This window comes from Propithecus coquereli, unplaced genomic scaffold, assembly GCF_000956105.1.
Source record: "Propithecus coquereli isolate 6110/MARCELLA unplaced genomic scaffold, Pcoq_1.0 Scaffold293, whole genome shotgun sequence".
NCBI classification, from domain to species: domain Eukaryota; kingdom Metazoa; phylum Chordata; class Mammalia; order Primates; family Indriidae; genus Propithecus; species Propithecus coquereli.
Genome location: NW_012148541.1, coordinates 1,799,970 through 1,810,869, shown reverse-complemented (window position 1 = coordinate 1,810,869; position 10,900 = coordinate 1,799,970).

The following is a 10,900-nucleotide window of genomic DNA, read 5'->3' as shown; positions in this document are numbered from 1 at the left end:
TATGAGGAATTGGTGAGATTATCTTATTTCTACAAGTATTTAAAAGGGTTATGTTTCTTTTTAAAAAAATTCTAAAATCACGACTCAGTATAATGTCTCCTGAATATCAGGACACTGCAATACTTGACCCATCAATAATAATATACAGTCTTTAAAAAGATGGCTCTTAATAACTTTTGAAACTCTATTTTTAAATATTATCATGATTTCCTATAGATACATGTAAATTCTCCAATCCTGATTGAAGGCAAGTATTACATGAAGTTGACTTGAATAATATCAAGATGATTTATAGTTTTTAACATGACATTAAATTGTTACTCAAATCAACATTTTTGGCCCAACTATTCTAAGAGAATAGACATGTTAAGAATACACATCGTATGAGACTTTGTTTTCGATCCTACCTTCCTCATAATCCCTGCTAATCAGAAAGTAGAAAGAATTCTCTAGCTAACTTATTTTAAAAACTTCTAAAATAGGCTGGAAGCTGTCATATGAGTTCATAAATCAGAGTCAGGGTCATTATTTAGAAAAGAAGTTTTGTCATGGTACATAGTCTAGGAGAACGGAAGGAGAAACTATACTCAAATCATCTAAAGGAAGCCATCAAAAGCCAGTCTTATTTTCCAAACATGTGAAAGACAAATAAGAATACAGAAATGCTAATATATTTTTTCCCACAAAACTTTGTAAGTAGCACAGGTAATAGATAACAGAAGGAAGAATGGAAGGGAGGAAATTCAAAAATCAGCAGCCTTTAGACATTTTAATTCCATTGGATAAAATTGGTATGTTTGGTGGTTAATGTGGGGCAGTTGTTAAACACCTTCCTCACCATGGATTCTATAAGTAATTGGAATAAAATTCTAAGTTTAAAGCAGGTACAATTTCTTTATTGAATTTCCCTTCCTCAGCATGATTCTACATACTTCACATTTGCCCATAAACTGGTTAAGTAGGACAGCAAAAATGCCTTAAAGTAGTGTACCATTTTAAGAAACTAGCTTTTTTCTTAGGGTCATAATTTACTCCTGGAGAAAATATAATTATATTTTCCTCCAAAATAGGTTTTACGATGAACACAGCCTTTGGAGAATATGGGAGAAATTATTCATTATGTTTAACAAAAAGTACAACAAAATATTTTGCCCTTCAATTTTTTCTTTAAATAGTGGGACTAGAAAAACTTTTGAAGATACATTAGATTTAGTTAGCCAATAAAGTACACTGAGAAGTCAGTACAAGGTGGATTTTGCTTTGATTTTTTTTGCTTCTGTTTTATTTTGTTTTGTCTTACCCCCTTTCATCTTGTCTTATGTGAACAGGTACCACTGGAGACATCCTAACATTTAACCCCATCATATGATTTTATACGTTCAACTAAAATGAAAATAGATTTTCTTAGACTCATCTTAATTAAAAGTCATAATTTATTTAAAGCTTTTCTGAACATCAAGTTCTAGAAATGCCTTTCATGAAGAAAATTTACTGGTATGTATTAATAATGGAAGCACTTTTGAAAAGCAAGGACAATTTATAAAAATGAAAATTTTGGTACACTCTATGAGAGAGTGGAGAGAAAAATCTTGATGATTAGCATCAGAGTTTTGTTATTGGTATGACCACTAGGGGGGCCTATAAAAGATTTACTTTAGTGCATACTGTTCAATTTTTACCAGAGTGATTTATAATTTAGAGCCTTTGTTGGTTCCAAAGACCAGTAATAACTTTCCACATCAGAGATATGCAGTCTATCAGATAAGGAGATTTGTAAAACTATGTTTTAGACTTTAAGGGTTAAATTCTTGAATTGATAGTTAATCCACTACTATCCTTATGGTCCACTGTGCATGAATATAAATGTAAATAAGGCTCTTGCATCAGAATCTCATAGAAACATTGGTAGGATGAGTTTAGAGGTGTGATTAGATCCAACATTTTAAGTTAAGAATATGAAATTACTGTCACACTTAATACCTTTGGTTTAAAGATAGCATTTGCTCTGATATCATTTTCTCCTAAATTATATGATAGAGACTAGAGGAAGTATTATCATTAGCCTTCAGGTACTGCGGGGAACGTGGCCAGTGTTCCCTGCAAAAAACCGGGTCCCTTTGGTAGAGTTGCAAGGGATAAGAAAATAATAGAGAGAAATGGAAAATGGAAGAAATAAAAGAATACACTGAGACAAAGATACAGTTTTATAAGTTTATAAAGATTATAGGCAAAGCGGGAGCTCAGGGGGCTCGGACCTCTCCGTTGGTCTCAAAAAGCCCCGAATGAGGTCTTACATGGTAACTTATAGAAAATAGTGAACAATTGTCAGGGGTAACAAATTTACATAACAACAGGTAGTTCCTCTCAGGTTAACAGATTTTCAAAAGGCTTTTACAGAAGGCTTCTACAGATTCTTTAACTAATTCTATTTACATGGGCAAACGGTTACAAAGTCTTTCAAAGGTTAATTTCTAAATTCTAAGGTAAGTTTATCATTTGAACAGAGGGGTTAAACAGAGATATGTAAGCTCCATGTTTATTAGGTTATTGTGAATGGAGACAGGTAGTCTAGAGTAGTTTAAACAAAAGCTTTGCTTTTGGCCCTTTGTGAAGCTGGCCTTTCCGGGAAGCTGTTTGTTCCGGAGGGCACTCCATCGTCAGCTCTCAGCCTATAGTTTTTAACAGATTCGCTTGTGCTTTACAAAGCAAATCCAATTCTTTAGGTCTGAGAAACGCGGCGCCTCGTGGGATACAGCCACTACTGCCTTTCAGAGACGCCCTTCCAGTGTAACAGCATTCGAAATGCAAACCAGCACATTCACCTATGCCTTCAGGGAAAAGCTCTGTAAAAACTCCTAAGACAGATCCTGTCCCAGAACACGTTTAACACTAATTCATGGAGCAACAAGGTACTGTTGATGCGTATCTGCTCCTTTTATTTTAAAAGTATGCACTAGATGACGAACTTCTGGAATATTCAATTTAAGTTATTATGCTGTTGGCAGATTCTTACATAATTGAGATCCTTTCTCCTTTCTTAAGGAAAATCATTGAATTTTATATCTGAAAGAGAATTAAGGATCATAGAGTTCAAATTCTTTATAGATGAAAAAACTGAGTCCTAGAGTGGATGCAGGATCACACGCTTATTTACATGTAGAACAAAGAATAGAACTTGAAAGAAGAATTATTGGACAGATAATAAACAGCTGTATGAGTCTGGCTGGAATGGGGTTAAAATCAGAAAACCATGTGCTATCAGAAAAGACTGCATTGCTTTAAAATAAAAAATAATGTTATTTTCTATCAACACACATGTAGGAGGAATATTAGAATTCTCATCTCCCTGTACATATGAGAACTGTTTTTTTCAATGAAACATTTAAATGATATTACTTGTGTTTTTTCCTTTTTATCAGTTCTTATTTTGAGAGTGGATGGCAAACAATTGTAAAATAATAGTTACATGTTACATAAGGAAAAAAATAAGGTAACACCGATTCCCCATTTTCCTCTCTTACAAATTACAGATGTTACTTAAGTCTAAATTAAGTTGCTCTGTAGTAATAATCCATTTAAGTGGAGAAAAGAAGCCAAGTTTATGTTCATGGTAGGAACTATGTATTAATAAAACGTGTAGGTGTCTGATGAAATTGTGCATTTCCTTGTGTTATTTCAGACAACACAATTATTTTCTCTGCTCGCCATTTGCACAAGTATATTCCTTTTATCATAAAAAATTAGAATATCTTAATGTGGGCTTTAGATACCGTCCTTAATATTGGGTCTGTGGCTGCAGAGGCACACAAAACACCTCTAATTTAGTCAGCATTTGTTCTATTACAGGAGCATGTTGCTCAAAATGCTGATCTGCTGCTGTCTTCACTGTGTCTTTGCAACGCTCCTCAGCACAGTGTCTTATTGTCCTCCTTGGTGCACTAACATCACTCACTGCTGTGGGAGGAAACAATTTTCCTCCTCAGGGTGAACATATTTATTGCACCTATAGGGAAGACTAGCAAAAAAGAAGTAGCTTCTGGGTAGTTCTGTTAGAAAACGCTATTATCACCAGAAATTGTACATAAATACCCTTTTAAGGAAGTCTTAACTCTTTCTGTAAATTATAGTAGCATTGTGGTGATTTCGCAAGAGCTGTGAAAATTAATGATTGATTTCTCTATTGGCTCATTAACTGTCAAGATTCCTGAATAAACTGTTTAGAACATGACATAAAAGGTGAGAGATTAGTGATAAAGGGAATTGGTTATAAAATAAAACATGGTGAAATAACAGCAGATCTTTTTTTTGTTGCTTAAGGCATTATTTGTCATTTGGAAAAATGCTATTTAAATGTAGATTCTACTAGGGTTTCTAGAAGAAGATTAAGTTGTAATCTTGGTAAGAAATGTGAATGAAAGTCTCTCTCCCTTTCTTCCTGTCTTCCTCTGTCCCTCCTTCTCTGTCTCCTTCCATCCTCCTTTCTCTCTTAACATTGTGAACGTTACCGGTTACTTTCGTCATACTATTATGAAGATTCATATTTAGTGTTGCTGTTCCCTATCAAGGTTTTTAGAAGGTACATACTTACCTTGAGAAAAAAGATAGTTGGTCATTTTATTTCTAATGAACTTTTTCTTAATATTATTAATAAATGGATCATCTTTTGCTGTATTGTTTTATCATTTCCATCTACAAATAATGAGAAAAATTACATGAGACCTTGTAAAAATATTCTATTTCACCATAATTGTATAGATAGTGAACTGTTTGCAAGATTTTAAGCATCTTTTAAAATGTCATTTTGGCACCGCAGAAATTACATTAATACCCATTCTATTTCTATAAAGTGCCAATAGCTTCAATATATGTAAAAGGTGATAAAAACCAAAAGTCTTTGTCAAAAGGAGACAATCTGGTTTTCTCCTCCTTACTCAATTAAGTTTAAATTGTGCAATGCCATCTATAAAATAGTCTTAAAGGAAAGAGCTCGGTTCCTTCCTGCAGTTTTATTTTTAAAGTTCTTTTATCTAGCCTTCTGGCATCTTATCATCAGTGTCTGAAATGATGCTTGCTGATATTGTCAGACTTGTGATAACACGATGAGCATCCCCAAATTAATTTCACTTAACACTAGTATCTACCGGAGTGTGAGCCAAATTTAATACTGTAATGTCAAGTTTCGCTTTGAACCATTTTTTTCCTCATCTCCCAGAATGGTATGGGAAGTAGTCACCTTAAAAGATGACAGAGCCAGGCTGGGCGTGGTGGCTCACGCCTGTAGTCCTAGCACTCTGGGAGGCCGAGGCGGGCGGATCGTTTGAGCTCAGGAGTTCGAGACCAGCCTGAGCAAGAGCGAGACCCCCGTCTCTACTAAAAAGAGAAAAGAAATTAATCGGACAACTGAAAATATATAGAAAAAATTAGCCGGGCATGGTGGCGCATGCCTGTAGTCCCAGCTACTCGGGAGGCTGAGGCAGAAGGATTGCTTGAGCCCAGGAGTGTGAGGTTGCTGTGAGCTAGGCTGACGCCATGGCACTCACTCTAGCCCGGGCAACAGAGTGAGACTCTGTCTCAAAAAAAAAAAAAAAAAAAAAAAAGATGACAGAGCCAACATCAAATGACATGAATTCTATTGAAAATATTTGCTAGTAGGATCAAATAAAAAATGTACACTCCTTTTTCAGTGACTTGCTTGATCCATTATTAGATAATATTGTAAATATTACTAGAGTTATTAAAATCATGTTAGATGAAACAGTCAAAACATAAACCAAAAGGTCAGAAGATTTTAAGAAATGGCTAGTCCTTCCCACTGCCATGTCACTTCCCACTAAACCTTCCATACTGTAGAATATCCTTTGTTCTCTTAGCTCTCAAAAGTGTCTCAATCTCAAAATAGCACTTTCTAATTTAATTACTTGTTCACATATGTGTATTCTCCATGAGGATATCAGAGCATTAATAGCAGGGTTCATGGGATGCTTATATTTGTTTCTGCAATGCTTAGCACAATACCTAACACAGATAGGAACCTCATAACTTTTAAAATCCATAATATAATAAATACATATTATATAATATGTAATAAATCCATAATGTTAATATTGGAAAGGAACTTAGAGATCATCCAGTTCTACATCTTCATTTTGAAAGAAAAGAAAATTGAGGTCTAAACAGCAGCAGTGATTTGCCAAGTTTTTAAGATTAAGACCTGTTTAGAGTGGAAGGGAACCTTTAATTCAAGTGTATACTCTAAAATGTAGAAGAAATATTTTACTTTCAGCATCTGTTTTAGATACTTACATAGGATCTATCATGATTGCATCTAAACATTCAGATGAAAACATTAGGTTTATGATGGGGAAATTAATTTTTAACTTAACCTATTTCCCAGGTGACTTGAAATTTTGACAGATAAATGTCTAATATTTTTGTGAATATGATAATACTATAATTCTGATACAACCAAAGGAAATACGAATTGTACAGATTAGAGACTTCAATAGGATATTTTAGAATTCGCTCTAGGAAGTGTTTGAGGTTTGGAGAAGTCTGAGGTTTTAAACTAAAATATTCACGACTTTAGACAAGTAGTACTACTGTATTTCCAAAGCCATAATTTTCCTTACTAAACGGCTGCTTGGTATTTGCACATTTTAATTACCATAACTTTTATTAGGTTTTAGCAAGTTTCTTCTAATAGTTAAAATAATTATTAATAAGAAGTCTTAATTCATAAGCTATTATGTTAGAGGCTCCCGGAAAGTCTTCTCACCTAAATAGTACCACAGGTGTGCACCACCATGCCCCCGGCTAATTTATCTATTTTTTGTAGCGACAGGGTCTTGCTCAGGTTGGTCTCAAACTCCTGGCCTCAAGAGATCTTCCCACCTTGGCCTCCCAGAGTGCTAGGATTACAGGTGTGAATCACCATGCCTGGCCAAGGCTTAAGGACTTGAAGTACTGTATGGAAACAAGAAAAAAAAAATAAAACCATTTACCATTGCACTTAACTTATGAGTGATAATGGCATGCTTTACAGGACTGAGGAGATAAGATCAATGATTTTTAAAGTTTTAGAAACCATACTGAACACTTATGAGACAAATATTTTTTCAAAGTATATTTGGAAAAGATGGGAACCAATTTGAGATGATTAAATTCCTATGAAAACATTTGTTTGCCTTTCTATAGGGCTGTGTTTTCTTTGTATTTGTTTTAGTGATTAAAAAATTATAGATAGCTTCAGGAGAATTTGGTGGTACCTTAACTTAATAGTTCTTGATTATGTAATCATGTTTACTTTTTAGTTATTAATTGCCATGTCAAATAACAGTCACACATAATTATCTTTGCTAGGTTTTGAAACTTATTTCAAGCATTAAATTTTTGAGCAATTATATCAAATAATTAAATTTACCTTAAAATCTAGGCTATGTGAATACCTTTTAAATTTAATATTTAAGTGCCCAAGTAAAATCCAAATTGAATAATCCTTACCAAATTTTCCACTAGGCATGTAGTTTATTTTGGTGGTCATAGATTTAAATTAATGAGCAGCTACTTAGGAGATATATGTGAGGACATTGGGGTATTTTGCTAAGAACTCAAAGGCCTTTGCATGAAAAAAGAGATAGCAACAAAATGTCTGAAAACTACACTCTTGTTTATTGGGATAAGTGCATTGGGAAATTTATGAAAAAAGCATCCTTTGCAGGACAAAGAAACAAGAATTGAAATGCCCCATAATATGATCTATGTTCTTAAATGTTTATGACTAATCAAATAGTGCTCCTTGTTAAATGTGTCATTTAAAAAACACAAACAATACACTTAGCTCATATTAACCAAGGATGGACATAAATTTTAGATATGCTAGGGATCTTTGAAAAAGTTAATCTGATGAACGTGACTCTGTACACAAAGTCTGTGTCCAAATAATGTCAACAGGATTCCACAGGAAATGTCCAATTGAAAAAACAAGTGAACATTTTGTGGTTCTTTTTGTTATGGTTTAAACATTACCAAATAGCTATATAAAATCCAAATTAATCTATCAAACCATATTAATCTAATAAATTTATTTAAACTCTAATAGATGCAAGAAAGAAGAATATGGAACTATTAACCATAATTTTGTATCATTGAAACATTAGATGGTGAAATGAAATATATTTGAGGGCCAAATATATTATGTAAGGGCCAAATATCAATATCAAAGCATGATAAATGAATTTTTATTATTAATATTCCATTGGAAAAAAAGTGAATTACCTTGACCTCTTTTAGAATTTTAATTAATGCAGAAAGAAATGGGAAAATACAATTACAAATAAATGCTTGGTTATTTTAGCAAGCATATGCATACACATCTGTCTAAGTATATTTAGATGAATTAAATCCAAATTTAGAAAGACAGGCTCTGAAGAACAACCTGAATGAATGTTTTTCTACACTTTAAAACATACATTGTTAAATAGAGTAATGTGGTAAAACTAATGCTTGATGAAATTGTTTTATTCTCTCCAAAATGTGCCTACATTTCAACTGCATAAGAATGTAAAACAACTACTTTCACTTTATTGTTGTATATTTTAAAAGTACTAAATATATGAAGCAACTGAGAATTTAATTTCTATTTAACCTTAAATATTCCCCTTCTTACTATTTAAAAAAAAAGTGATTTCAACTTTTTCTTCACTTGTCATACCCCACTAATATTGGATTTCCTGATGTTTCTCAAAATGTCATATATTTGATAAATTTCAATAGTATTTTAAAAATGAGTAGAGTTACTCTAAAGTATCTAAAAGTAAACTTGGAAATCCACATTTACCAGGGCTAAGAAATATCCATTAAGAATAATAGAGTAGGCCGGGCGCGGTGGCTCACGCCTGTAATCCTAGCACTCTGGGAGGCCGAGGCGGGCGGATTGTTTGAGCTCAGGAGTTCGAAACCAGCCTGAGCAAGAGCGAGACCCCGTCTCTACTAAAAATAGAAAGAAATTAATCGGACAACTAAAAATATATAGAAAAAATTAGCCAGGCATGGTGGCGCATGCCTGTAGTCCCAGCTACTCGGGAGGCTGAGGCAGAAGGATCGCTTGAGTCCAGGAGTTTGAGGTTGCTGTGAGCTAGGCTGACGCCATGGCACTCTAGCCCGGGCAACAGAGTGAGACTCTGTCTCAAAAAAAAAAAAAAAAGTAAACCATAGGTCAGTTCCAGAAAGAATCTTGCCTTTCTGAGTGATATATTGATATTTAAATATCTCCAAAACTATTTAAAGGCTATATTCAAATGCCCAGAATCTTTAAATATGATTTCTTCACTGCAAGTACTATTTCATTATGAATTCTGGAAGTAGCACACAAACTAAAGCATCATAATTGTGCAAAATATTTTATAACAAAACTGAGAAAGAGTAAATAATGAACTCTTGAAAGAAACTTGGCCAGTTATAGGACAGGTTATTTTATATGTCTTTTAAATATGTTACTGGCTGGTAATCAATTTCCAAATTCCCAATCTGATAATAATTTACAAAATTACTTATCATTTTAAATGACTATGTAATAGCAATATTTTAAAAGTTTAGAATTATATAAGATTTTCAGTGATTTGCTCACTCTCTCATGTTGGAAGGTAATGAAAATAGAAAATAGAGTATTTTAACCTTTCCCTCAACTTTGCTCAAGGAGTCTCCACTAGCTAAAATTTGTCTTTCTGGTTCATTATTGATCTTTAATTTTGAAGGAAAAGATTTATGAAATGCCACATAGTCATAAAACAATTCACTCAGTAATCATCGGGAAGGCATTGTGCTAAAATTGAAAGAGTACAAGATTTTAAGTCATAGTTTTAAGTCCTGTTTCTGTCACTTAATTAGCTGTTTGGCCTTAGAAATTTATTTAACCTTTTGACTTTTAGTTTCCTCATCCAATACATTGAAAAATGCAATACCTACTCTACAGAGTTGCTGTAATAATTAAATAAAATGTTGCAAGAAATATACCAGACACTGTGTTTGATATTTCATTGGTTCTTAATAATTGTTATCTTTTACTGAGGGCCAACTGCATGTTGAATACTGTGCCACAGTTCAACACACACATATGTGTACTAAAATTTGATTTATTTTGTTCATGCATTAATGCATGCTCATAGATAAAATTATAGAAAAGATTAAACCTGTAGAAAACATTAAACATAAAAATCACTCAGGCATAATTACAGTTAAAATGTTGGTATGATACTTTGATTTATTACAATCATTTAAAAAAATCAGAATATATCCTTTCTTTGGTGGTTCTATTTCATGTGTTCATTTTTTTTAAAACTTAACATAATACCATAAGCTCATCTAATGTCATTATTATTCTTTGAAATTCTGAGTTTCAATTGTCTATTTAATTGTATGCCCTCCATTGTATTTTGATTCTTTTTAAGTAATTAACAAATGAAGTTATGTATTCGTTGAAATATGTTACAATATGTTGTGGTATTTTCACATGTTCAACATCAGTTTAGTGGTAATCATTTAAGATTTGCAAGAAGTATAGTACATCAATGAACTTACATTTATGTACTCTGTTGTTTTTAGATGATGGAATTTAAGCTTTACCATATGCAATAAAATTATTTTCTCTATAGAAGTGTACATGTACATTCTTATGTGCATGTCTTGCTGGAAAACTTAATAGTCATCATTGCCATATTTTGGAACTATACTAATCCATATTTCATGAACTATAATTATAGATTGTATATTAAGAGAAAAAAGATGTATTGTGTAACATGAATCATTTGACTGTGTTAGTATATTAACAGCTTGTACTCCTCTATGAATCATCGTATTTCTGAATAGCTAAATGACTCACTGTCAATTAAGTCACTTCTTTGAG